Raw genomic sequence first — 27,510 nt, 5'->3', positions numbered from 1 at the left:
TAAGTTGATTCTGAACCTATTAAAACTTATGTTTTAATGTTCTTTTTAAAGCAAAACTTAGGTATGTGCCAACAGTTCTTGAGTAAATGAAGGACTAGCCATCTCTCTGCACATACACAATCACAAGTGAGGTTTCTGAAAAATCACAAAATCCATGATAATTCTGATTATTTTTCAAAGTATTTTTTTACCAGTACAGTTAATGCAAACTGCACCGCAGAACCATTGCAGCACTGCTTGCTTGGCACAGCTGAGGCACCTGACAGTTGCTCCATTAGCAGTGCACTACCATGCAGCGCAGACATCCCACTGTGCATTGCAGTATCTTAGTGCAGAGGATATGGAAACCCTGCAGTGAGCTTTGTAGATTAGGATTGTGATAGACAGCATAGAGTCTTAACAAAGAAGTACTCTTCTGGGTTCCTTATTTATTTTAAGGAACTTTCTCTGTACTTTTTCCCATAGAGCTTTACTGTGTAGAAGTACAAGTAGCCAGAAGTAAATGCGCCTTTTTCTTTGTTTTCCTCTTCCCCCTACACTGCTATACCCTTCCAAATCCACCTTTTATTGTAGCAGCCTACAGTTAATGGCTGTCACATATTCCAAGTTTTAGAAGACCGTAAACAGAGAATAGGCTGAAGTATCTGAGTTAAAAGGCTTGTTCGAGATGTTATCTGTGTGCTGAGTATAATTGCATGGGAATATTAAAATAAATCAGATTTTCCTGTGGAAGTGCTAAACAGAGAAGCTTGGTGGGACTTTGGGCTTTGATCTTGCTCTCTACCTTGGTGTGCATGTCTTTCCACCTCTGGGTACTTGAACTGTTATTTTTGTTTTCTGGATGAGTGGTGTTCATGTTATTATGTTCTTCATATTGCTTTCTTTAATTTTTTTATTTTTTAAATTTAGCGCTTTATTGCTTTGTGTGTGGTTTTTTTTAACATGACTTTAAAATATCTGATATTGGAATGTAAAAGCCATCACTGAAATGAACAAACAACATGACAGCAGTCTCCTGCATAGTGCAAGAACTGAAAACAGTGGAAAAAGATTCTATAGAAAATAAATTTCTCTGTGAATTATCCCCTTTTTATAAATTTTCAGCTGTAGTATGTGGAGCACAATGTTTTGCTCTTCATTTCCATAAAGGGAAAAAGGTATTCTGTCTTTTCCAGAAGGTGCTTGACTTTTGAAAATAAAGATTCGACCACCCAGTTTACAATGAGTGAAATAATTCTCCTCTCTCATCATTCTTTGATCATGAAGTTGTCCTTATTCTGGCAGGCATTTAGGCCTGTGCTTGTCTTTCGAGACTTTCTTAGCCTCTTGGCATGTTGTAAGTAAAGATGAGTTGTTTAAGTGCATTCCTGAATCAGAACCTTAATGCTAATCCTTCAGTCACTGCAAAGAATAAATGAGGGGCAAAGACAAAAGACCAAATTAAAATCAACGAGATTCTATTCAGATGAGCTCTGCTTCAGCAAGCACATATCTAATTATAAGCACACAAGTAGGCTTGCTGACGTCAAAGTTAATTAAACTGCTTAAATTTAGGCACATGCTTAAATTCTTTGCTGAATCAGTATTTTTAACAAACAAGTAATAGGCCAGCATGTTATGGTCAGAAGCATGACTTCTGTGGATAGGATGGAGTTTAGAGTCTCCCTTTCCTCCACCTCTTCTTCTTAGGCCTTGCTGCCGGGATTTTAAGTGGCAATGGCAAAGGCATGTTTCAGTATGTTAACAATATATTTAATATGATTGTTGGGTCTATATGACAGAATTGTGCCCAATGCACTAAACTTTCCAGATTTTTTTTTTCCTTATGAATTCCCTTGCTGGTCAAAGCCAAATTACAATCTTTTCATAACAAAATCAAGAAGGAAGAAAGCATGCAGAGAGAAGTACTGCATGAAAAATGCCTATCGTACATAAAAAGCTCTTATTCCCTCAGTTTTTTATGTTTTTTATTTATGGTGTCATAAATAAATAACCCATTATTTGCTGGCCTTGAATCATTAAGACCCTAATAAGAATTAGGAATACTAAGGATAACGTGATATATCTTGCACAGAAATGCACATATGGGAATTTCAGCAATGTTTCGTAAGTGAGCTGGTGCTGGTTGTCAGCTTTTAACTATGCTCCCTGCCTAAATAACATAATAAAGTTGTCCTGGTGTACTAGCAAGGGATTAATCAGAGAGGTACACGGCAAAAGATCAGATTTCTTCCACTTGGTAAAATTCATGCCATGGGGACCTAGGGGCTGCAAAGGAAGTTAATAAAGTTATCAACAGCGATTAGTTCAAAAAGGAAATCCAGGTAAGAGAACTAAATCTATTTAGACTTGTGTTTTAAAACCTACTCAACATTTTGTTCATATGTATGTTATCTTCCAATCACTGTTTCATGGTAATTAGCTGAATCTACTGCTTAAAATTAATCATCTTCCTTTGGATATTAGAGAAAGACATGCGTTCATTCATGTATTTGTATCTTTTCTGATCTCAAAAAAAAAAAAAAAGAAAAAACCCACAAAATAAATTACCTCCCCTCCTGATGACTTCTACATCGGTTTCATCAACAGTGATTAAAAGCTGCTTGTTTTTGGAAAAATGCTCCCTTACCTTTGCAGTTTGACTTGATGAACAGTAGGCAACTGTGTAGTCAGTACTTGCCCACATCAGATAATTTATTTTCTGCCATTTAGTGCAAATATAACTACAAGTTATATTTGTCTCAAGTAATGTGAGTTGTGCAAGAGACTTTTAAGTCAAATCAGAGCTTCAGTTTGACTTGGTTACTTTTGCCTAGATAAGGTGAGCAGTTGCTTGAAGAGGGAACAAGTCAGTTCTCCAATTGGAGAGCTGAGCTACTGCCAGTAGTGAAGCACAAGTTTTCCTGTTGGGTATCTTCCACTTGATCCTCCTCTCTACAACAGCAGTTTACCATCATGCAAGCAACTTCTTTATGAATATACTGTAAGTTGTCTTTTTGCTAGACATCATTTTAACCATCTGATATGTATGTATGTGCAGGGTATGAAGTGCTCTTGCTGTTTACTAAATTTCTGATAAAAAGGCTAATCACAGTGTTCTTATTAGAGAAGCTAAAGCTGAGCATCTTCAGAAAACATTGCTTTCTGACCTTTAAAGCTGTTACCTCCAAGGCAAAGTGAAGCAAGATATTTGCCTCACTTTTGACTGTGACATTAGTGTCCTTGAAATAGATCACTAAAATCCCTTTCTGGTTCAGATTGGCACCCTCTATGGGTATATAATATTCACTTGGGTCCTGATTTTCAGAGGTTTTAAGTAGCTGGATATGTCAGAAAATTGGGAATATAAGGTGAAAAAAAATAAAGAGGAAGAAAAGTTACTCACTACATTTTCATTTCCTGTAGTTGAGAAAATGTTTCCTGTGGAAGTCTTTGGCTTAAGCTGCATATGCTGAGATCAGAGATGATTAATCCACTTCAGCAGTGGAAAGTGGCTGCACAAATTTATATAAACTAAGGGATCTTTTCTATCTCCTTGATTTACATGGTTAAGAATTATTATGTTCTTAGCTAAAGGCACACTGGTTTAGTTTGCACCAAGACAAATGCCATGGCTTGATAACACACTTACTGTGAGTATTTTAAAGATATAAAAAATTACTAATACTTTTATTCCTCAGATGGTTTTTATACTTTATATAAACTATTGATTTTATTTATTAATTTGCATGTACTTTATCTGTATATAAAAACCAAGCATTTTGATCAATACATTCTGATAGTTTTGATGACTATAAAAGGCACTAAATCTGAACTTACACCAGACTGGATGAAAAATGTTAATGAAAATGAAAAATGTAATAATACATTTTATTTATTTTCTAACCAAGCCTGTTATATTCTTCAAAAGCCATGTAAGTAAATCTCCCTGTTATATTTAACCAAATTCATGCTAAACCTAACGTAGTTAAGTGCATCCATTGATATCTTTATTAAATCAACATGTGGGAGTTACTGATCATGGCAATACAAACAATCTTTGCAGCAGAAGAAACTTTTTCAGTGGGGCATTCAGCTTAAGTAACCTGACATGGTTAGCGAGATAGGTTGGAGATCAAGTTCCCTCTCACTAAATCTGTTCAGCTACCTACATCATAGATAACAGGTGACAGCATTTGAGGTCCTGATCGTCCTTCAATGTTTTCAAGAACACTCCATCTTTTGATGTTGGAAAAGACATATTTCCCTTCAGTGCACTGGGAGAGAACTGACATGCCATTTCAGCTTCGAGCAGCACAAAGAACTGTGTCAGATCCCTTTAGAAGTGTTAAGAAGACACAGTGGGAAGCAGAACCAGTAAAAGTACAGTTCCTCAGGGAAGGTGTAGGTAGTATAGAAGCATAGTCGTTCACATAGCTCAGACAGGTAAACAAAAGTGGTCGTGTTGATCTGCCAGTCACCTGCGTAGAGAACACCTCTATTTGAAGATATATACAAATTAACAGTGGGACTAACCTTTCCTGCTTGTTGTCATCTGAGACTACTGTCTGCTTTTCTCTCAAGAATGGAGAGAAAGGAGAAGTTACTGTCTTCTAGCAACAATAGGTTCATAAATTCAAACCCACCTACTGCTTTTACCTTAGTGTTCTTTTAGAGCTGTTAGAGAGCCACGGGTAGTCTGTTACTTTTCAGCTGAAAAAAATCCCACACATTCTTCAGATAAATAAGCAATTTCCCACAGTAAATAGCAATGGGAACTTTTAGATTCTTCCACTGGAAAGAATGATACTAATTGTTCTGCCACTTCCCCACATCCCCCTTTTTCAGGTCAGTGTGGCACATTCCAATTCATGTTTGCTTCAAGGCACAGGAGGAATCCCTCGTGGAGAGGGAGGGCTGTTTTATCATGCTCAGATGCGCAAACAGTAAGCCTTTTGCTTCTTCAAATATCCCAGTTTAACAGTAGTTGTGAGGATTCTGGATTCCCCACACACTGCAAAAATGCAGCATTCTTTGTTTTTCCACTACAAATGAACTGAAACCCATAATCTCTAAGCAGAAGTGATTAAAATAGTGTGGAACAGATGGTTTAAAAGCTGGTAAAAATTGAATCTTCTGCTATCTTGTTTCTTGAAACAACCACATTAGTTCCTTAGTCAACTTTGAGTGGGCCACCATAACTCATTGGAGAAGGTGCAAAGCACTTGCTTGCTTCCTTTTTTTAAATCTTCTTTTAATTAAAATATTAAAATATAATAATAAATAAAAAAGATCTACATGTGCTTTAGTTGAGATACAACATCATTTGCGTGCATGGAAATGTTCTGCAGGCCTTTTAACAGTATTACCCGTTTTTTGGAAATTTTGCTACTTACACTTGGGTTTTGTTCTCTGTAGGAGAAGACAAGTTCTAGCTTATAGAATTTAGAGAATAAATATACCACACTACTTCTAAATATGTGATGTTTGTGCTCAGGATATGCGAGCTTGGTACAAAGGCATTGATTTGTATAGAGAAGTTTCTAGGTTGTATCACGGTCCAGAAACCTCTCATTAGGAGTGATTTCCCTCCTGTTCCAGAGGAACAAATGGTTTGCATGAAAGGTGTAAGACAAGGAGTTTTACAAATAATATGAAATCTTATCTTCCTCAAAGCGTCTTCTTATTTGTTATAGGTTGCAAATTCTGAAAAGTTATTTTGATATTTCTGAGTAACAACAGTTCATTAGTGATACACTATTTTTTCTACTTATCAGTTCTTTGCTTTCAGTGACTAGATCAGAAAGTTTGGCTTTCTCTTTAGGAACATTTCAGAGATGTACGTAGGTTGCTCAGAAATTAATGCCTCCTATTTATTTCTGTGGAAATTACGACAGGTACAAAGAGCAAGCTTTCAGCTACAAAACTTTGTTTATCAACATCACCACCACCATTAGCTATGCATTTTCACTGGTGAAAAACAAGAGCCTGTGTGCTGTGCTTATAATGATCTGCATGGCCGTCAGGAACACATCGCTGTAGTCACTGCTGAAATGCATCACCCACTACCCACCACTGTGCTCACATCCACTGTTTGGTCTCCAGAAATGTTCAACAAGTGTCGATGAATGTCAATGAGTGCCATTTTTTCCTGTGTGTAATTCAATTCCACACCTTTGCTTCATAAGCACTTTCATGTTTGACACCATTTTGTCAAACTGCTCCTCTGCTGCCACCTGTCACATGGCAACAAAAAGTAATGGAGTAGTGATGGGAAGGTTTGATCTTTACTGCCATTCCACCAACATCCACCTCTGATGTTATGGGCCAACTTCATAAAATAGGAGGCATTACTTTCAGAGCAGCCATATTTTATGGACTTAAAAAGGATTTATTGGTCAGTTTGGATTTTTGTGATACTTGTGATTTTCCCTTTGTTGTACAAATTTTGCATGACCTGAGCATTTATAGTTTCAATGACTTGATCCTAATTAAATTTAACATTTTTGAACAATAATGTTCCTAGTGAAATAACATTTACTTTCCATTTGATAATGGAAAAAAGTCCCATTCAGGCTGGGAGATGAAAAATTGCCTGTGTGTATAACATGCTAAAGGAAGACAGCTAAACAAAACTGCATTTGTAATTTTTTTATTTAAATGTTTACAATTTTGATACGGTTCAACATTGTAAATTAGAATTCAAAAATTGCAATATCTCATTTCTGCTGCTGCTGATTTCCTAAAGCAAAGCAATTTTGAAAAATACAAGTCTGACCAAATGATCTACAGAACTGATAGCTTCATCGCCATCTCCCCCACCCTCATATCAACTGATCTTTTAGGCCACCTCTTCTTTCTTCTCCCACTGCGGTTATGCAAGCCAAAGAAGAACAACTGAATATCTCATTTATTTATTTTTAATCTAGGCTCTAAAGAACTTGGTTTCTGAAAGTTGTAACTAGAAATGAGGAGACAGCCTTGTTATTAGTGTTGGATTCTAGAGAGGCTTTCCTCTGGTTCTTCTTCGTGGAAGATTTTGGGTGTTTTACACACTACAGCTGTATTTACTAAATTTATTGCAGTACATTTGAGACCTGCTAGGACTGACTAAGGTTTCAGCTTCTAAATATTTACTTTCTTTCCAGAAGGGATTGAGGGCTTGATACCAAATTGTTTTTAATTCCCTACTTGTTTCCTTTGAGGGATGCAGTGCTGCTTGTTGGTCAAACTGTGGATGCTCAGTTTAATGGACTTAGTATTTCCTAAGGCAGAGGAAGGCAAATGGTGGGGAAAACAAGGATTTTGAAGGTTCACTATTGAAACTTCTGGTTTTCTATGTTTTTTTTTTTGTTGTTGTTGTTTAATTCTCCAGAATACGCAGTCTAGGAAGTTACATAATTGCATACACATTTAATTTCCTCAAGGCTCTTTGTGGTCTTCAGCCAACTTCTCAGATGTTGGCTACAGATGTTTTAAAATCACTTCCTCCCAATTAAACATCTGCTCTGAAGTGACAAAGTGTAAGACCGCATATGTCTGAAAGACCAATATATGCACAAACAGGTTTTGTTAGTAGATAGAAACTTTTTCCCTTGCCTCGGCTTTTAATGCACAGACGGTGAGAAATTGCTCTGCTTATTGAACTCCATGGGGGAGACAGAGTGGTGGTTTTAAGTATGCATTTTAAAACATGCTGCTTCTTGTTGATCTTCTGTGAAGACCTTTTGGATGTCTCTTACCGAGGATGCCACTTGCTGAACTATTTAACAATTATTTGCTGTCACAACTGCAGTCTTCAGTGATCAAAAGTAGGAATAAGATGATCTGATGACTTTACTATTTAGTTGGAGAGAATATGAAACTACTCCACATTTTCTAAAATTTGGTAGCGTGTGACTGTCATACCAAATGAGGATTGACATGGCCGATCACCTGCTTTGATTATTCATCCCTTATGGAAATGAATGTATGCAAGAGTAAACTGACTGAATAAATAATACTAATGGTTCTGCATTTGGGAGCTGAAAAATAGCGTAAGTGGTAGAAATATATTTTTACTGAACGTTGATGGGTTTAGGTATAGATTAAAGGAAAATTGTTCCTGAAGAAGTCAAGGAAAAACCTTAATGTTATTCTGTGGGAGTGAAACCAACAAAAATCTCACTGTGGTGAAGAAAAACCTTTGCAGATAGAAATGCAGCAGTTTTGCACTCAGTTCATCTGCTGGCAAATTAACTTGAATTAAAGTGTGTATGAGGGGAATGCATTTGTGTATGTTGCTGAAGTACTGAGATGGTATCAGGTGATAACACTGTATAGTGTGTTATTTTTTTTGTCATGTCTCAATCTGTGGAAGTGGGAATGGGCTACAAAAGCATGATGGCCCATCACTTGCTATGTTGTTTTTTGGAGGGAAAAAACAAAAAACAAATGAGGAACATTCCAAATTACAGGTAAGGGATAGTATCTCAGAGATGAGGCTTTCTCATTAAGAGCTTGTTATGTATTTTATGATGGACATCAAGTGAAATGGTTGAAATAGTGAAGTGATTTCACAAGTAGTGTTTCTCAAGTAGAACCCCTAAGCATGAAATTCTGTAGAACTGCGGACAGTTTCAACACGAGCAAAAGTTTGGCTAGCTATTTGAAAACCTGATTGAGAAGATTTGCAACTTGAAGAATTGAACAAATATAACTAGGTGATAACTATTTTAAGTCCCTTTACTTCTTGATCAAAAACAGTTTCAGAGAGACTGAAATCTTGATCTTTGCTGATCTTTGACCAGTGCATTCATTTTGTGTAAACTGCTAAGCACCTACTGATGGTAATGAGATAACCCAGTGAAACAGAGAGATAGCAAAATGCCACTTAACCTGGAACTCCTGTGGTGTAGTCACACCCTTGATTGTAGTGATATATCTTTTTAAAGGGAAAGATTATATTACTTCTGTCCTTAAATATATGATGTTTGCTTTTTAAACAAATAATTAAAAATTTTGTTTCTAGTGTAGTCTGTTCATTAGATAGCTTAATATTGTTACAGCAAGTACTGGCAGTGCATTTCTGAGAATGTAACCTCATCTGCCTTGGATATTGATAAAGAAAGTGCAGAACTTTCCGAAGGATCTAGTCTATGTTTTCCTGGTGACCCAGTGCAGTGTTGCTCAGTTGTGGTGCTGATGTAACTCACTTGTGCTTGCAAAGATGCCGCAAGAGATCGAGGCCAATTGTGTTAAAAAACTCAGTGTACAGTTTGAAGGTCCTTTCCTTGAGTAACTAGAAATAGATGGGAAAAACAAAGACGAAAGGGAGATAGGGCCTAGAGACGATGTGGGGGAAGCTGAAGCATATATTAACTCTGATTTAAAATGTCAGAAGACTTGGGAGTTGCTGTCTCCAGTCTCCCCGCTGCCTTACTCACACAGTCGTTTTCTGCTACTGCCATCTAGGAGAGAAAGGATAAAGAACTTACTGTGTTTGAGGGACTTCCTCCTGGGTTCAACATCTTTTCTTTAGAAGTGATGAACCTCCTGTTGAAATGAAAAGTCTTAAACTCAATTATGAATACTTTTGGACTAGTTTTAATTTACCATTGTGAGTCTCTGTCTGAAAGCAGTCAGAAACCTAATCTAACATGACAGCTCAGTTCAAGGATCGTGTTTTTATGAGAACTGGTTCAGAGTAATATGTTAGTGACAGTAGAACAGAAAGATTTGTCTGTTTCACTATCAAGGTTACATATAAGAGAGTTATTGGGGGATACAAAGAAACTGAGTGGCCTCTTATTAGCCAGGGTAGGGGAGCCAGACGTCCCATGGGGATTGAGTGCCTGCATCCATGCCCAGCACTTCACACTGGAGCAAGGTGACCTCCTCACCTACCTCCTGCTAGACACATCCACAGCCCATCTGGCTTTTTTGAGTTTATTCCCTGAAGTGAGGGTAGCAGGCAAATGGTGGATTTGCTGTTATGCACTAACGTAATCAACTGTATTCATGTGTTGAATCCCTCTCAATCTGGACTTAAATTGTGACACAGTAACTTCTCTGTTCACTGTCTTTGTAAATGCAGTCAGTTGTATTGGAGGTTGCACGCTCCTTTTGTTCATAAACGTGGGCAAAAGTACCTTCTTTTTTATAATATATTTATTTCTTTACAAATACAGAATGGAAGCATGCCAGGTTACTTGGGAGGATTTGGTGTAGTTTTCAGGGATCCCGCATATAGCTGTGCCCCCAAAGCTCACCTGGAAGCCTATTGTTCCCCATACTACTGCCTTCCATCTATGCCCTCCTGGCTGTAGTTGTAGCCCCTCTCCTTCAAAGGATATCACTTGCTATCCTGGCACTTAAATTCACAAGTTAAAAGAATGTGGATTTTCCTTCAAATTTGCAGTCTATGCATAACTTGTTTGCTTGCTTGAATTGCAGTTGAATGATAAAGTCGTTCTTAGTCATGTGTACCATAACACAGAAGCATTGTTTTCCCACATTTTTTATCTTTGCATGCTCCAGCCTGGAGAATGATTACCATCAAAGTACATATAGCAGTTCTTTAATCTGATGTAATTATTTAGAGAATGTTTTAATGTTTTTGACAAAGTCTGTTGTCTTAGTCAATTCTTTGTCTGAAAGTAACATAAATATTTTATAAGAATAACATAAATTATGTTCCACATTTTAGAAGATTAGTAGATTATTACTTGCCTTCCTGTGGCATTCTGTAGAGATTCACATCCATTTTTTTACTTACTGAATGTCCATGAATCATTCTTGTTTTTATATGAGCCACGTCCAAGAGTAAGAGTTTAGTAGTATTTTTAAAGCTAACATTTAACAAATAGTTCTGTTACCGTGCTATTCTGATTTTCCTTGGGTCTCTGGGAAGTAATGTAAGTCCACTGATTGGTCATAAGAATATTCACTACATTGATCTCTACTTCACCCTACCTGGTGTCTCTCTGTGATGATGGTGATATTTAAAAGATGAAAAATATGTTCATTTGACTATTGCTTTTTTTTCTTTTGTCATCATAAATTGTTTGGGTTTGTATGCTTACTTACACAGTATAGAAACAATTTGTATATGCTTTCTGCTTCTATTGTTAAGTAACCTGAAGTTTAAGGGCATTTCATTTTACTTCTGACCAATCTTTTACTTTGTTTTGGAAACCATATTTTAAGATTAATTAGATTGCAACAGAAAAACTGTGTGTGTGTGTGTTTTATTTTGTTAATGCTGAGGCTGATTGAGAGAGCTAAGGGTTACGTGGGTGAATTGGGTTAGAAATCTCATCCCAGAGGCCAACAAAAGAATTAAGCAAGAGTCACTCTCCACCTTACTAATTTTTTTTTATAAGAAAAATTTTTTTTATTTTTTTTATTTTTTTTCATAGAGAAGTTGCTACCAAAAATTAAGAAAATCTGAAGTAAATCCTTGTTTCTTTCATGGTGAATGCAGAAAAAGTTCTCTGTCTGTGTGGAAAAAGAAAATTGTGCTGCAGACCTAGAATAGTTTGTTCATAGCGCACCAGCAGTGGGTTTGCAGTCAGAAGTCTGTGTGACATGGATAAGGAGCACCAAAGTGATACAGTAAAGGTTATTGATAAGCTGGGATTTCTCTTCCATCTACCTTTTTCCACAGAAGGAAATGATGTAAAGCTCTGTTTTTCTCCCCGTTTGTCTCCCCTTTACTTCCAGGAGCATGAGAAGACTTCCAAAAACATTGGAAGACACACTAGTCTTCTAAATTTGCTGAAGTACTCATTCTTTTAAATGATGAAACTGCTGAGTAATGGTATCGAAAGGTACTCATTAACTTTTCTGTTCCAATTTTACAAAGCTGATTTCCATTCCTCACCCCAACTTCTCCAATTCTGAAGTAGCAGTTTGACAGATCCTTCTGATTTTAATCCGATCAGAGTTGGAAGATTTTTGTTCCCTGAAGTGCACTACTTCAGCAAGGAAGAGAGCTGCCATTAGATCCCAGAAAGCAATGGCAGATGAGTGCAGAGTGCTAGAATATAAAATCTAATTTTGACTGAACTATAAATTCTACAATTAAAGACTTTCACCCACAGGAATGTCTTCAAAATAAGTAATGGTGATAGTAAGAGAGAGGTAATTTGGAGAGGCCATCCTGTGCATGAGACAATAGAAATGGTTTTGAAGAAATCTGTGGTGATATGGGATCTTTGTCTTTCCTTTTGAGAGAACATGCCTGCTGGGAGTGTATTATCTCTGATCCCACAGCACAGAAACTACTTCTTAAGCATGGGGCAGATTATTTTTCCTGTTAAAGAGAAGTTCTGTAAATATAGGTCTTATGTTATTTCTACTTTACAGTTATGAAAGCATATTACATCTTTTTACAAAAGATTTGGACGTGAGTAATTTTAAAGACTGCATGGTGTTTTCCAGATACCAGTCCTCCAGGCTAAGATAAGTGGTCTGCTGAGTAACACACTACATCATATTAAGCCTTATTTAAATAACCTGCTGGCACTTTTTAATGTCGATGATAAAGGTGCACTAGTCAGTGAATCATTTGGAGGGAGGGTTGACACCAACTGGTGAAAAGTTTATAGCTGTAGTGATGAAGGCCATGATTCTCAAAGCAGGTGGTGGGCGTACAACTAGAAATGTGTTAAAGGTGCTTAACTTGTAGTTGCAGGAAATTGAGCATCTTAGAAAATAAGACCCAATTATGTTTGCTCAAGTTGGGGTATCCAATTTTTTTTTTTAAGAGTCTTAGCCAAATTATACTTAAGTCTCTGTATATGTGAACTCTCATTTCAGCTTTTATACTTAAAGATGAGATGCTACAGTATGCATTTTCTAAGTACTTTAAGAAAGTACAAACTATTAAGAGACTAAAAATACAGTTGTCTGATTAAGCTTCCAAAAAATACATTCAGCTCTAATGTTCACTTACCAGTTTTGTACCAATATGAAACAAAAAGCAAAGACATTTTCAATTTAAGGGAATGTGCAAAATTCTTCTGGTTTTGCTTTGAATGCTTCACTAGAAGTATGTGCTCATCCAACTTCCCATGCTAAAACTTTTGTCTTCAACTGTTCTCTAACGTTTCAATGGTAGACAATTAGCCTGTCAAAGTAATGTGTTACATATATATACTGGGCAGAAAGAGTGTTGATAAAAAGAAGGCAGTTCCCATCATTCACAGTGGTAAACACAGAGGGTTCCTGACTTGATCAAGCTGTTTGAAAGTATCTTTTATGGACAAGATTCTTTTTTTGGTGCTTGTACCTCATCAAGGCGTTATTTTTGAGTGAAACTCAAAGGAGAGACATGAGAAATAGTGTTAAATACTGATGGATAGTTTCCAAGTTATGGAGTAATGTATACTTTCATAGCTACACTATTGATGCGTGTTTTAGCAGAATGTAAATTATTTAACAGATGGGCAAAGTTATTAAAATTTTTGACTGGTGAACTTTAGTATTTTTCTATATAGAGATATATAAAATGTGTTTAGGGGAGGAGGGACTATAATAATCATGTGCTGTTTTATGAATGTAGAAATTCACTACATTAAAGAGAAAATCTTCTTAGGTCTTTGTTCAATTCCTGTGTCTGACTGTACCTTATGTTAGGTTTCCTGTATCTGTCCACAGCATATTTTTAATCGCTTCAGGGTGATGTTTTTGGGTTTTTTCACATTTTCTTTTGGAGGTTATTCAAAACTCCGAACAGTCTTAATTTTAAAATCTTTCTCTTATAGTTCTTTTGCACATTTGGGAATACCTAAATCTCTTGTTATTCTAAGCCTGACTAGATCAAGCCTGCAAATATTGGCCAAGATGATTAGCATTGAAATTTCTTTGCTAGTCTTCCACAATTTCTATTTTGACCTTCTTTCTGAAGCAAAGGTGGAAATTGTACATTCCATTTACCACAAGTCCTTATCAGTACTCATAATACACTTTTTTTCAATTCAGGGAAAACATTGATAATATTTTAGCTTCTAATTTTATTTCTTGCTTTAAGTTAAGTTATTAGAAACTTCACAATAGCAAATATTTGTTGGAAATACGCCATTTACACAGCACTGAGAATGAAGGAATACTTTTGATTATATTTAATTTCCTAGAGAGAAAAAAAAACAACTAACGATAGTGTGAGGTTCTGAAAAGTCTTTTTAATTTTGCATTTTTAGAAAAAGGAGCAGTTCTACCATAACAACCGATGATTCTTCTCAATTGAAAAATATAAACCTATGTGAAGAAAGGTTTTGAAAAAGGAGGAAAGTAGTTTGTCAGTGATACAGCACTATGCAGCAGACCCTGAGGCTGTGATAACAAACCTAGGTCTGGATTTAAAAATGGGTTAATCAACAGTGAGGATTCCAAGCTAGTTATCCCTGTCAAAAAGAAGAGTTTGTAGTCCCTGATGTGATGTTCTGAGAACAATCCTGTTTGACTTTTCAGAGTAGCAAGGTACAGGATAGCTGTGCTGCATGAGGTTGTATCAACAGCTCATGCCTCTTCAGAGAAGATTTTATTCTGAAGTGTCCTTTTGCTCTTAGTCTCAAAGTAAACTAGATCTGTGTTAGAAATCCTCTAGTAAAATGAAACATTTGTATACATTCCAGAAGTCCTCTTTTTAGTAAGGTCATGTAATCCTGTGATTGTAAACCTAATTTCAATGGGGAACCAATCTAAGCAACATAAGGCATAGACTCATGTCAGTATGAGCTGTGCCTGCTCTGGCAGGAGTGCCAGTATAGCTTTCCCTTGTGATTGTACTGCTAGATGTTTCTCATTGCAGATTAGGTCTCTTAAGATTTTCAGCCACTTTCAGAGAAATGCATGTACTGCTTTAAAGAGAAAGGTGCAGAATTAAGATGGTAAAAATAAAAGGCTGAAATGCACGCGTTTGCTTTTGGTAAGAATGTGCTGGATATTTATTGGCAGTCTCAAACTGAGGGATACTTTTGTAATATGGGGCAATATTATCTTTTGACAACTTAGCTACTTTGACCTACAAGCTCTGGTGCTTTAAAATGAATCACAGTTTAAGAAGGATTAACAGCTCTTTATGAATCCTTCTATATCTATATATAGGTGGATATGGTTATGTTCAGTGCATGTCCTTCTGCGTTGTTTTGATCTATTGTATTTTCATGATTTTATTTGAGAAGACATGATTTTGCAATGTACAGGAGGGATGCCTCCTAAATCTAAGTAACAGTTGGTGAAGGGTTAAAGATATGAGGTCCTATTAACGTAGGGAAATGCTGACACAGGTTCTTTGGTTCTTTTTCTGACAGAACACCCATCTTTAATTTGCTTTTCTCTTTACCCATATAACATTGTACAACTGTCCTTGAAAACAGCTCTTGCAGCATGAGCATAGCCAGTGGAGTCAATTTAGCAAAGGTTGCTGTCTGTGTCCTAGTGGTGCAGGCAGACAGCCTGGAGCTATGAGTTATAATCAGCTAAACAGGTATGTGAGTAAGTACTAAAGATAGAAGCCTGTGTTAATTGCTGTTTTTAATCTTGTTCTCATAAATTATTACTGAATCCTTTCCTCCAGCAACATGTCAATCAAAGTTTTTTCTCAGATTCTAAGTAATCTACCGGATTTTAGAACATTTTTAGTTTTGAGAAGATCTTTTCTGTTGTTTAAACATGTGCATATTCTCTGAGGGTATTTTTGTTGAATTTACTTTAAAGCTCTGTTCCACTGCTGACATGATGGAAGGAAACATGCTGAAAAACAGTGGGGCATAAAGTATTCGGAGCTAACTGTGACTGGACTTGGCCAGTTTCTGAAAGCAAAACCTGAGACTGAGCTGTTGTTTCTCTTAAAATGATTGCTTACCAAAATGTTTTCTTGAAACATCAGAGCACAACCACTTTCTTTTCAGATCATTTCATTTCTTCTGCAATCACTGTATATCTGATTATCAAAACAGACAAAGCAATAAAGATCTCACTAGTTCCATCTTGCTTCTGCTAACGCAGTAATCCTCTGCAGTAAGTGGGAAAAAATTAAAGAATGCTCTTAAGAGATCAATTAGAGTTTGGGAAGAGAGTGATAGTGACTACATTTGATCTTCACCAACAACATTTTGCCTTATTAGGCTACTTTGCAAGCCAAAATGCTCTTTATCTCACAGCCCTCTAAAAATAACTGCACGGCTTTCTGGCAGATTGATATAAAAACTGTATGATGACGATACATGGATTTGTTTAATACAAAGCTAGACGCGTGAACTGGACTCCAAATGAGGAATGACTTTGTATTCCTGAGTGGAAGCTTTCCAAGACAGTGATGCATTGCCACCAATTTGTAACTTTTCTTGTAGTCTGTAACTTTGGTTTTTAACCTATTTATTTATTTATATGTCCTCTCATGTCTTGGCCGTGACACCACTAAAACGCTATATGCAGATTTGGCGACTTCCAAGATACTGAGAAAGTGGTATGTAATGTTTGTTTGTTTAGTTCTTCTGAATTAAAAGAAATACGCTGCATCTCAACTTTCTCATTCGAGTGCTCTCAGAGTTCACTTGTTGCATAGAGAAAGTGTCTTCTCCTTAACCTTTCCTATGCAGAGGTTAAAGTACTGTGGCTAAGCAAAGATGTCACTTCTTTGTACATCTTTCCGTATTCCATTTATGTTCCATTCAGGGTGTTGTGTTGCATACTTCTTCACTAGTGATACCTCCCATATTTTAGCAGGTTGTTTTTAGAAGGAGAAAACAAAAAATAAAAAAAAAGAACTTGAAATACATAGCTTATGTTTCTTCTCAAACCCATTTTCCCTCAGTCTTCCAAGCTTGCTGCTCTGGTAGTTCGCTGCTTTCTCTCTGAAACTGGACGAGATTGCTGTCTCCAGAGCTGCCTCCTTATCCCCTTTAAACAGTTTAGTGGGGAGAGAGGAGGCTTAGCTGTAATTAACACACAGCTTGCCAGGGATGGGGGGATTCAGTTATGAATAGCTACAAGTTCAAAAATAATAATAATGATCTGACTCCAAATATAACCTTGTGCATCACAAAAAGCAGCAGAAGAATGCATTTTATTAAAGTGCATAGAAGGACTTTGTTAGAAAAAGTGGTAAGCTAATTCTCACTGCATTGAAAGTCTTGTGTCATGGATATCTAAGTTTTCAATTCTTTGCAGAAATCATGAAATCCATGGTTTGAATCTTTGGTTTGAAAATCCAAAGATTTAGTTGACCCTGTTTTCCTCCAAAGTGATCGCAGGTTAAAAAAAAGACTAAACAGTATGAAGGAAATAGAGCAGTTTACAAGACATTTTGTAAAAATCAATTTAATCCAAGTTAGTGAAAAAAAAAACATGGAACAGTGTTTTATAAATCCACTTGATTGTACTGCAGGGGACCAAAATTAGATTTAGTATGGAAGGGTTTTCAGTGGATATCTATTTCTCTCTAATTTGGAGAGCTAGAACAGAGGTTGGAACTAGATGATCTCTAAGGTCTCTTCTAACTCCAGCTCTCTAGTTCTGTGATCTGCTAGAAGACAAGTTATGAACTCTAGCCCAAGAGCTGAAAGAGGTGTTAGAAATGAGGTTGAGCACCAAAACACTGTGTTAGAAATGAGGTTGAGCACCAAAGCACTGAGTATTTTTACTGTGTTCCATTCTACCCACTAATTTGAATGGAGCTGTCTAAAAATTAAGACATCTCTGAAGCGTTGGCTTCTGTATCACTAAAACAATAAGACTGCCATAGTTTTAAAGCAGACTTAAAACATTTATTACCATTTGTAGCAAAAAAAGATGTACTGAAAGAAGGGAAGAACAGCATAGGTTGGATAGTATTTGGTCTTCTTTTAGAATTGGCTTGCAGACAGGTAGGTCTGGGCCAGGGCAGCTGCAGTAGTTCCACTGTGTTGCTGGAGACAATCTAAAATGATACCATCATTTTCTCTTTTTGTAAAACATCTCTTCTGACTGTCATACTGTATCAGAGATGTGATTTTTTGTTGTGTACTGTCTCTCATTCTTTAGTTCAACAAGGTTTGTTTACTTTTGTTTTTCAGTTAGCTTTAAAAGTATAGCTGTGAAGAGAACCAAAGATACAAACAGGGTGAATGTGTCTTTATTTTGTAATCCTGGGATGTTGTGTTTCTTTCCATATTACATTGTAATTGTGTAGATTTTTTTCTTTTCCTGCACATGGTAAGGGCATTTAATCAAGAAATGGAAGGAAGGAAGGAAGGAAATAGAGATTAGAAAGTTGCAGCATTGCGTATTATCAGATGGTTTTAAGATAGACTTCTTTTTCAAGGATTATGGCAATTGACAAAGATTTTTTTTTTTGCATTGCATTGCTTACTGGTCTGTCTTAAGCCTTTGTATAGATTTGAAGGAAAGATTTTTCTTAAAGGGATAACAGGGACATGAGGACTTCTGTGGTTTGGCGCTGCAAAAGGGGGCTATGCATGAAAGACACCTGATGGAGAGTCAAAAGATTTTATTTTTTTTTAAATACATCGTTGCTTTCTGACTGGGATGCAGCCCTGTGATTTATAACACAGGGCTTCAACTGACTCAGCCTACTGTGAAATATTAGGAAAAATCACTGATCCATGTATTCTGTGTATTTCAACTATGTAACTCTAAGCCTTCTAAAGAGTTTTTCAAATCCTTTGAATCAATAGTAAAATATATACATATCCAGGGAACTAATTCTTGGGCAAATAACCTGCTCTAGACAAACGTTGTAAGGAACTACCCTGCTGTGTTCAGCAATGCAGTAAAACTCTGATGAATAAAGATTGGTCCCCAAGATAAACCTTACAATTTTTGGCCATAGAAAATCTGCATTGCTAAAAGGTTATATTATGACTCAGTTGGCAATAACTAGTATTACAACAACAACTCAAAGAGAATTTCCTTTCTCTTTATGTTTTTTCTCTGAAAAACTTTTTGACCGTCTCCTCTGCACAACTCTTAATGAAATTACAGTAGAACATGATAAACTAAATTGTATAGTGCATGTGATACTGAAGCATGCAAATTGGGAATTTGATCTCTGCTCCTTTGCAGCTTTTCCTTTTTTTCCTCTTGGTAGTCTGTTACTTCAATACAGGTGTTTGTGTATTTGGTTCATATTTTTCAATTTCACTCAAGAAGGGCAAGGAAAGAGAGAGACATGAATTACGCCCAAAGGCTACCTCACCTGACCTATCTGCTGATGATCATTGTGCATTTTTTGCTGGGCAAAGACTCTCAAACACATAAATCTGTCACATTGTTTTCTTGTTGACAGTAAAAATAGATGTTTTTTGGGTACGCTAATCTGTTACACTATCACAACTTAAAAGTGACTTCTGACTTTCTGAAAAAACATCCTTGGTACAAAGATGTCTTGGTGTGGAGAGCAGGCAGTACCAAGAGCTGATGGTGATTTTACTGTGTGTGTGCTAAATGGTAACAGGCATATTTAGGACTTGGGATCAGTGATATGCTAGGCATTGACCACATACATAAAGATGAAAACACTGCCTAGTATTTGCAGTGAAATTGGACTGCTTGGATAATCTGTTAGCTTCTCTCCTTTAGCAGGGGGGGGCAAACAGATGTTTTCCGTTCTCCCCCCTGTAGGACTGAATGGTGAATGGTGCCTGAACTCCTGTCCTACCCTCCTGTCTGACTGAGCACCTCATTGAAGTCTCAGCACAGTGGGCTGCCCAGGGCCAGGCACAGCCCCAAGCAGCAGCATCTGTTTGGCCTCAGGAGCAGCACAAAGCACGACCAAAGAGTTTTTGGTCTCCACCTCAGCATTATAAAGGTGCTTCCTGGACATGGACCTGCTTCTCACAGTAGTAGATGTCTTCAGTGAGTCTTGCTCATAGTTATCTCTATCTGAGATAACTTTCCCTGTGATGTAGTTTGACTTACTACTGTCACTGGGGCTTAAACATAGTAATCTGTAAAAATGATTGGGAATTTACCCTAGAGAAAAAACTGTTATGATTAATTTCTACAAATGATAAACCACTCCTTCTTCAAAATACTGTATGCTATGAAGTGTGATTTAATCCATTTAACTACAGAGCCTGATGCTTCTGACAACTATGACTCAAATGTCATCACAGAAAGTGATATTTCAAGTGGCAGGGTGGGATTAGAAACCTGCTGAAGATTTGTCAAAGGAGAAGTAAGTACATAATTTTTAGATAAGTGATTTGTCTACTCTAAACCACTTCCGCTGGAAAGACAGGCAGCTTGAAAGAGAAACCTACAGTGTTACACTATAAAGTGCATTTAATTGCAGAGAGGAAGAAAACAATCCTTTTACTTATGGTGACAGAGGAAAAAAAAAAAAACAAAAAACAAAAAAACTAGAAACACTGTATAGTGGGGAATATGAACTTTATATATATATATATATACACAGTACAATGATTTTTTACCTCAGAAAATGAAATTTCATTGACTTTTGGATGAGGAAAGAGACAGTCTTTATATTGAGGACCTCCCAGTTACCTGATACATTGCTGTTTGTGTTTTTTGACATATCAACATCGTAATGGCAGTGAGAAAACTGTAAATGCAGGGAAACTTGAAACAAGCACAAGAATGTATCTAAAATTTACTAGAGTTGCAGTCAGTAATTCTATTCCCAGCCACAAAGTCTGAACTCAGTGCAGTTCTTTTGTGTAGGTCATTTGGTGTTTCTTTGGGTTCATCAACATGTACCTCTTAGTGCTTTTCCAGTCCTGAATAATGTTCTCTAAAACTCATGCTATTTATCTGTTCTGCGTACCTACCTGTATAATTTGTCTCCCTACAGCATCTGTCCACTCTGAAAGTCAATAGAAATAGTTTGTGAGGTTCTGTACTTTTGTTGTGTGACCCAAACTCAAATTTGGTCAGCTGTGATTGAAATTTTGATTTACTTGAGGGTTCATTCTGACAGCCCTATGGGTCTGTCTTTGTCTCTGAGGATGTGGCTGAAGTCTTTCCCATGCTATATGGACCCTCTGCTATAGGTAAAGGTGCTCCAGCCCAATGGTGCACTGGTTACACCTGCAGCAGCCATATTGTGTAAGAAGTCTTCCTTTGGCCACAGTTGTGCAGCCCTGAGATTGCAGAAGTGTCACCAAGAGCCTATTTGCAGCACTGCTCATTCTGATGACCGAGGAGCAGAAGTGATAACAGCCTGACCTGGAGCAGCTGTTTCAAGACTGGGAGCTGGGAGAAAGCACACATCCCTCATACTTTTTTGAAGTAGGTTCCTGGGAAAAAAAAAAAAAAAAAAAAAAAAGCACTGTGAAATGTGACAATGCTTTTTTTGTGGAATCACTTTTCTGAGAAGAACTGCTCTTTGATATCTGTGATAGTTTGCTGTTCCGATCTGTCATGTTGCAGACTCTTTCTGCAAAGGTGTTTATAAAGCATCGTTAAGTGATTGTAAACACAGCAGAGAAAGCTGAGGCCATTTTTTAACCAAAAGAAATTTTGCAGGATTGCCAGTATTTTTTTGTTTGTTTGTTTTTTCTATAGATCCTCTTGTTTTGTTGCTTTGCCTTTGATTGTCTCCTTGCTAGGCTGTGGACAGACCAGGACATGGGGCAGGCTGTGGGGAGCTGTGTTGTGGGCAGGCTGGACCACTGCATGGGCAGGCTGTGCAGCACGGGCTCAGACTGCCTTTCTGAAGTGAGCAGCAGGGGAGGAAGTGGCTGCACACCACAAGGGCTGGCAGGAAAAGGCTGATGCTGGGCTGGCCGCTGCTCCAACTGCTAGTTCTCCCTCTGGGGAAGAGAAAAAATGGTCATATCTGCTTTCTGTTTGTGTGTTGTTGTTGTTGTTTCTTTGATACTGTCAGATGCTTTGCGCCAAAGGTTTTCTTGAAATCAGCTACACTGTAGCACAAGTTGAAAGAAATGTGATGCTTATTTAAAAATTGATGTAATTCTAAACTCGGGGAGGTACATGGGAAAGGTGACTGGTGGTGGGAGGAACCAGGGACAGCCAGAGCTGTAGGTCTGGGCTTCAGACGTAAACAAAATCACTAAAACAAAGCAACCAAGCAATCAAACCAAGGATCTCCTGTATCCTACTAACTCGCATTGGTGAACTACTGCTCTCGTTGCTGCCTGCCTCAATTTCCATGTCTGCAGGGGGGGAGGATGATTGCTCCTCTTCCAAGCAAGAGCAAGATGTTGAGCAGCTGGCTAACACCTGGGCAGTTAGCACTACTGCAGTTGGGGATGCTATCAGCAATAAACACAACTTTGTCACCCCTCTCTCAACTCCTCCAGGTAGATGTATGGCTAGATACAGTCACCCCATACAGGTGCAGCCACTCCAAACAGGTACAGCCCCTCAAAGGTACAGCCACTCCATGCAGGTGCAGCCCCACATAGGTTTCCTAGCTGAGCGCTGCCTTGCCAGGTGCCACCAGAACTGCTCCACTGCAGCAGCGGCTCTGGCCGCTAATTAGCGTGCCTAGTTTGATGGATTTAGTCAACAGCATTCAGCAAACAGGGGAGGGGGGAAGCAAGTGTGTAAGATTTTCCAAATCTAAAGACTTTTCAGCCTCAGTGACCTTAATGGTTTGTTATACAGACTTGGACAAGTGTTGCTTCCAATTAATTGATCAAGGGGATTTATTTTCGTATTTTGGCTGAGTGCCAGAGGCAGAGGCTTTGTCCTGGCGTTTTAAGCACCACCCCTCCTTGCAAGTTTGAAATGTGAGCTGCCTGCTTTTTTTTTTTTTTTTTTTTTTTTCTTTTTTTTCTCCCTCCTCTCTCTGTTTCTCTCTCTCTCTCCCTCTCCCTTCTGGCAAAGTGGCTGTGGTTGCATGTGTGTGTGTGTGCGCGCGCGTGTCTATGTGTGCGTGCGCGTGTATGAGTATGAGAGGAGGAGGGAGAGGTGTAATGGGAAGGCAAGAGATGGATCACTAGAGGCAGAAAAGAAAACCATCAATATCAGTAACATGCAGCTGAGGTGAGATTTTCTTAGCGTTTGATTTTTCTTAAAACCCTTTCAGAAGATTTAAAGCAGCCTTTTTCCATGCCGTCTGCCAAAGATGTACTCCTAAGCAATGTCATATGGATGCTTACATGTATATTGCTGTTTTAGGTCTGTTCGCGTATGTGTGAAGTTTTAAAGCTTAACCTGATTCTCTTTATTGTCTCTAGAGGGTTGTAGCTCGAGCACAAATAGCCTGTTGGCAAGTACGGTATGAGCCCATTAGCAAGACTCCATCTGTGATTGGTTTTGCCTGGAAACCGGGAGACAAGCAATGAATAATTGATGTGTGTTGTGCAGTAGCTGGACAGGCAAAGAGAGAGAGAGGGAGAAACAGAGCAGGGTGCCCTCAGAGGGGGGAGAGAGAACAAGCTTGAAAATAGCTACTGGCTGCCTTGTGCCGAGATTAAGGCAACCCCGGCTGCCTTTGTTCTGCACTGGCTGGTTCCTGCCTAGAAGTGCTTTCAGACATATGTGGCCTTTTTCTGCAGCAGAAGAGAGGCAGGAAAAAGCAGAGGAGGGGGAACAGAGAAGGACTAGTTTTCTGAATGAAAGATAACTTGTGGGTAAGTTGGTTTCTTGGGGGGCGGGTGTGTGTGTGTGTGTGGTGTGTGTGTGTGTGTGTGCGCGCGCCAGCCTGCCTGAGTGTGTGTGTGTGCGTGTGGCAGCGCGGGTGATTGTGGGTAAGGCAGTGCTGCATGTTGTCAGAAGGAAACAGCAGCACCAGGGGATGAAAGGCAGCTTCAGGAGGAAACTGGGACAGATTTGCATACAGTTACTGCTCATTGTGTGTGCCCCTATGAGGCTCGGGGATGTGTGAAGGAAATGCACATCTGGCTCATTTAACTGGCATTTATGATATTCTTATTTTAGAAGGTAAAATGTGTAATTTTTTTTGGCATGAGAATCTTTATTTTACCTACAGTCATAAAGACAAAATGCAACAGCACTCATCATTGGCGTTTTTTTCAACTTTAGCCTGCATGGTGCTGTCAGAACGTGACGTGCTGTTCTGCGAACGGCAGCGACAGCGGTGCTGCCACCATTTCATTTTCACTGTCTTGTGAAGACCTTGTCATGCATAACTCACAAACACTGTGTGTCTGTCGCAACTGCGTTCAAAGACGGCTCCCAAGAAGTGTGCGTGTCAGCGGTAGTCTCGGTATTTGAGATGACAAGTTTCTTGCCCCTTGTGTTTACCAGTAATGTCTTTTTTAATTTATTTGCCTGTGTGAAAGCTAAAGAGATTATTGTATTTGCATGTGGTCTTAGGAGTTTTCAGAAAGTTTAAAACTCACGATGCCAGAGTGGAATCTTAGACTGCTAAGTGATGCAGAGGGTGGTGGGTTATTTTTTTGTTTGAGTTCATGAATTAAAGCGAGCAGCTGAATAAGATGGCGTAGATTAAGGTACAGCAAAAATTAAACTCAACAGATTTAGCCAGCTTCAGCATTTGGAACTCTGCTGTTTGTACTCAGCAAGTATCAGCAGCATGGCTTGTTGGGGGAAAATTTGCTGTTCTGCTTACTGGCTCTCTCATCGGTAAAACTGCAGTACAAAGTGAAATAGACTTTGTCTAAGACAGCATCAGCATTCAGTGTCACTGAAGTCACTGTCAGAATTTGTCATTAAAACTTGCATGGAGTTCATAAACTACCTTGACTATGTTCAGGTGAGCCCTTGCTAAGATCTGGCTGAAAATCCCATAGTATCTGTTGACTTTGGATCAAATAAACACTCCATCCAGACAGAGGTGACTGGCTGAGCTGGCCAACTTGAATCCTTGTTTTGGGCAACCCATCTTGGCTCAGGAAACAGCAGATGATGATGACTGTTGTGCAGATCTGCAGATCTTGAAGAGAGAGAAGTTACTGTGGAGATGGTTTCTTTTAAGAAGCCTCAGTAGGGCTGTGCTAACCAGGTGACTAGGCTGAGACGACTTAAGAGAAACAGTTGGCATGGCCCAAACACTGCCTGGAAATGGAAATACGTAAAATTAAGGCCCAGTTAAAATTGCTCTAAGTTACCTGTGATTTCCTTAAGTTTTTCCTTGAGTTAGAACATTATTGCAGCTATGTTGGTAAATAAAGTAGTTATCAGTGGCTAACTAGAATGCAGAAAAGTAGAAGCTCTTCTCAGCTGCGCAAACATGTTTCCTCTGCGTTCTTACCTGTCAGCTTAGCAGAATCTTGTTCCTCTTTTTGCTTACTATTTAAATGAAAATGGCAGTTAAACTAGAGTAGAACATAAGAATAAAAGTTTGTTTTAAGTAAACTTCCATCAGAAGAGCTCAATCAGTGACAGATCAGCTTGATTCTAAGCTAGGATGAGACTATTACCAAAGGCTCAGTTTGGAAATTAGGATGGAATTTTTGATTAAAAAAAAAAAAAAAAGTACCTTACTCCTTTCTAGAGAACCCCTCAGAAAATCTTTGGGGAAATATATCTGCAAATACAGTGATGTTTCACAAGGAAGCTTCCTGAATGGGCAAGTACAGTTTTGTAGTAGCAATTGAAAATATTGATCATATGAGTGGTTTAAAACTTAGTCTTAAGAATCTAACTTTGCTTAGATTTGTGGTAGAATGGGTATAAATGTCAAATCTCTGTGTGTTGGGGTCTCAGCAAACCTGACAGTAATATTGCTGTGTTCATACTTCAAAGAAATCCTTATTTGTGTTGCTTGTGCAGATGTTTAGTCCTGGAGCACTTGTGCTGGATGTGCCGTTGGCACCCAAGAAAGGAGAATCCCCTGCAAAACAGAAATGCTGTTGGTTACAAATAAAAAAATACAAGTGTTCAAACTAACAATGAGAAAATTATTAATAGCGGGTACTTTGGGCTTATTTAATAAAATAATTTATTGTAGTAACGGGTGCAGTTTTAATTACAGTGTGATAGTTTAGAGAGAAGGGTCTAGCAAGGTAAGCTTTCTGTTGTCATAAAGGTTAGTATAGCCATTAGACTAACAGTCACTGAATCCAGCTCGGCTCCCAGCCCACGCCCCCAGAACGCCAGCAATTACTGGATGTGTAACTCAGCCAAGTGAGTCGTGTTTTTCTATGTCCCCAGCTAAGCTTATGACACAGAAGTTCCCATGCTAGCTTCAGCTGTCACTGGGGCTGTGATGATGCAAGGCTGCTTGGCTGCTGTTGTCATACTTCCTCCTATTCAAGGGTATTAGTGATCAACAGTGGCAAGAAATCTTAGTAGTGGACGGCCAACAGGAAACTGTCACTCTATGGGATTTTACAATTGTAATGTCTCTTTTCTCTCATGGGAAAAGAAGACAGAGCATTATGTTTAACACCAAAAGAGTAAAAGCTAGCTAGGAAAATCAAAACAACAAAAACCTGATCATGTGGAACACTGCTAAAATGAAGTGATGTTCCGGAGATCTCAGTGAAGAAGCTCTCTGCTTTTGTTCCTCTCAACTTAAGAGGAGAGCCTGCCACAGAAAATAACTTCCTCTGAGGCTTTGCAGAGCACAGAGGAAGTCACTGTCACAGGCCCCCACGAGACCACCTGTTGGCAGGCAACAGCAAGGCTTCCCTCAGTGCTGCTCAGCTATCGCCAATGGCAGAGCAGTTCAGAGGGGTTCAGACTGGAGCTGGGGGACATGATCTGGGTACCAGAAGGGAGTAGAGCCATGCAGATGGCTGAGCAAGCTGAGTGGATAGTCTGTACCTTGAGTACCTTGCAGGGCACAGCACATAATGCAGCACAGACATATCCTCAATGTTTAAAAAGTAGTGCTGCAACAAGCTTCCCTGCTGCCAGTCCTCTGAATTTGCTAGGTGGCTTGGCTGGTGTTGCTTTTTCAGAATAGATGAGGAAGGGCTTTGATGAAACACTAGCAATCAATACAGTGAAACATTTATTTTACGGTAGTGTGAAGTTACTGGTTGGTTGTTTCTAGTGACCAAAACAAGAAGTTCCTTATAAAAATAGAGAAAAGTTAATGCATTGGAAAAGTACATTGAGTTAATATCTCTTGATTCTCCTAACAGCAGGATTCAGGGACAGAAATTCCACCTGGTATACCTGCTTACAAAATGCTTTAGCAGAAGGGTGTTTAGGTGTATAAAATATTAGTTCAGCGAGTAACTTGCTAGTTTTGCGTGAATTTACTAGAAAGCTCAGCACTCCACCCCTCCCCTTCCACTACGTTCTCCTAGGCACAAGATGTACTTTTAGAGAAACAGGGTTATTCTCCAAAACAGTGTCACAAGGATAAATCTTAAGACACACTAGGTTAGTGCCAAGCTTAACGGGGGGAAGAAAATGGAGATGATCTCTGCCATCTGCCTGATGGTTGCCCCTCTCTGCAGGCCAGGAAAGCATCTGTGGGTCTGGCTGAAAGGCAGGCTGGAAGGCCTCTGAGGACAAATAATTGCTCCCAAATCATCTTGCTCAGAACAATTTGAAATGCCCCCAAAAAACATAATGGAAATGTAAAAGGTTGAGCTGGCCTTCAAAATACAATGTATGTTTCAATAATTATCAGAAGTTACACAAATGCAAAATAAAACAAAGCAGTAATAGCTT

General features: G+C 38.4%; 1 protein-coding gene across 9 annotated transcripts in view; it reads left to right on the top strand.

Moving 5' to 3' along the window:
• Window positions 1-27,510, top strand: part of ZMIZ1 (zinc finger MIZ-type containing 1) — a 325,056-nt gene that overhangs the window by 213,291 nt on the left and 84,255 nt on the right. Inside the window, exon 1 of one of the 9 annotated variants that reach the window (XM_010714341.4) lies at window positions 22,775-22,938. The exons of the other annotated variants lie outside the window; for them this stretch is intronic. The gene's annotated coding sequence lies outside the window, so the exon portion shown is untranslated. Of the gene's footprint in view, window positions 1-22,774; window positions 22,939-27,510 lie in introns of those variants that run through there. 9 annotated transcript variants of the gene reach the window in all.

Source organism: Meleagris gallopavo, chromosome 8, assembly GCF_905368555.1.
Source record: "Meleagris gallopavo chromosome 8, MGAL_WU_HG_1.1, whole genome shotgun sequence".
Lineage (NCBI taxonomy): Eukaryota > Metazoa > Chordata > Aves > Galliformes > Phasianidae > Meleagris > Meleagris gallopavo.
The sequence above is the reverse complement of the archived record's forward strand: the minus strand, read 5'-3'. Positions and strand labels throughout refer to the sequence as shown.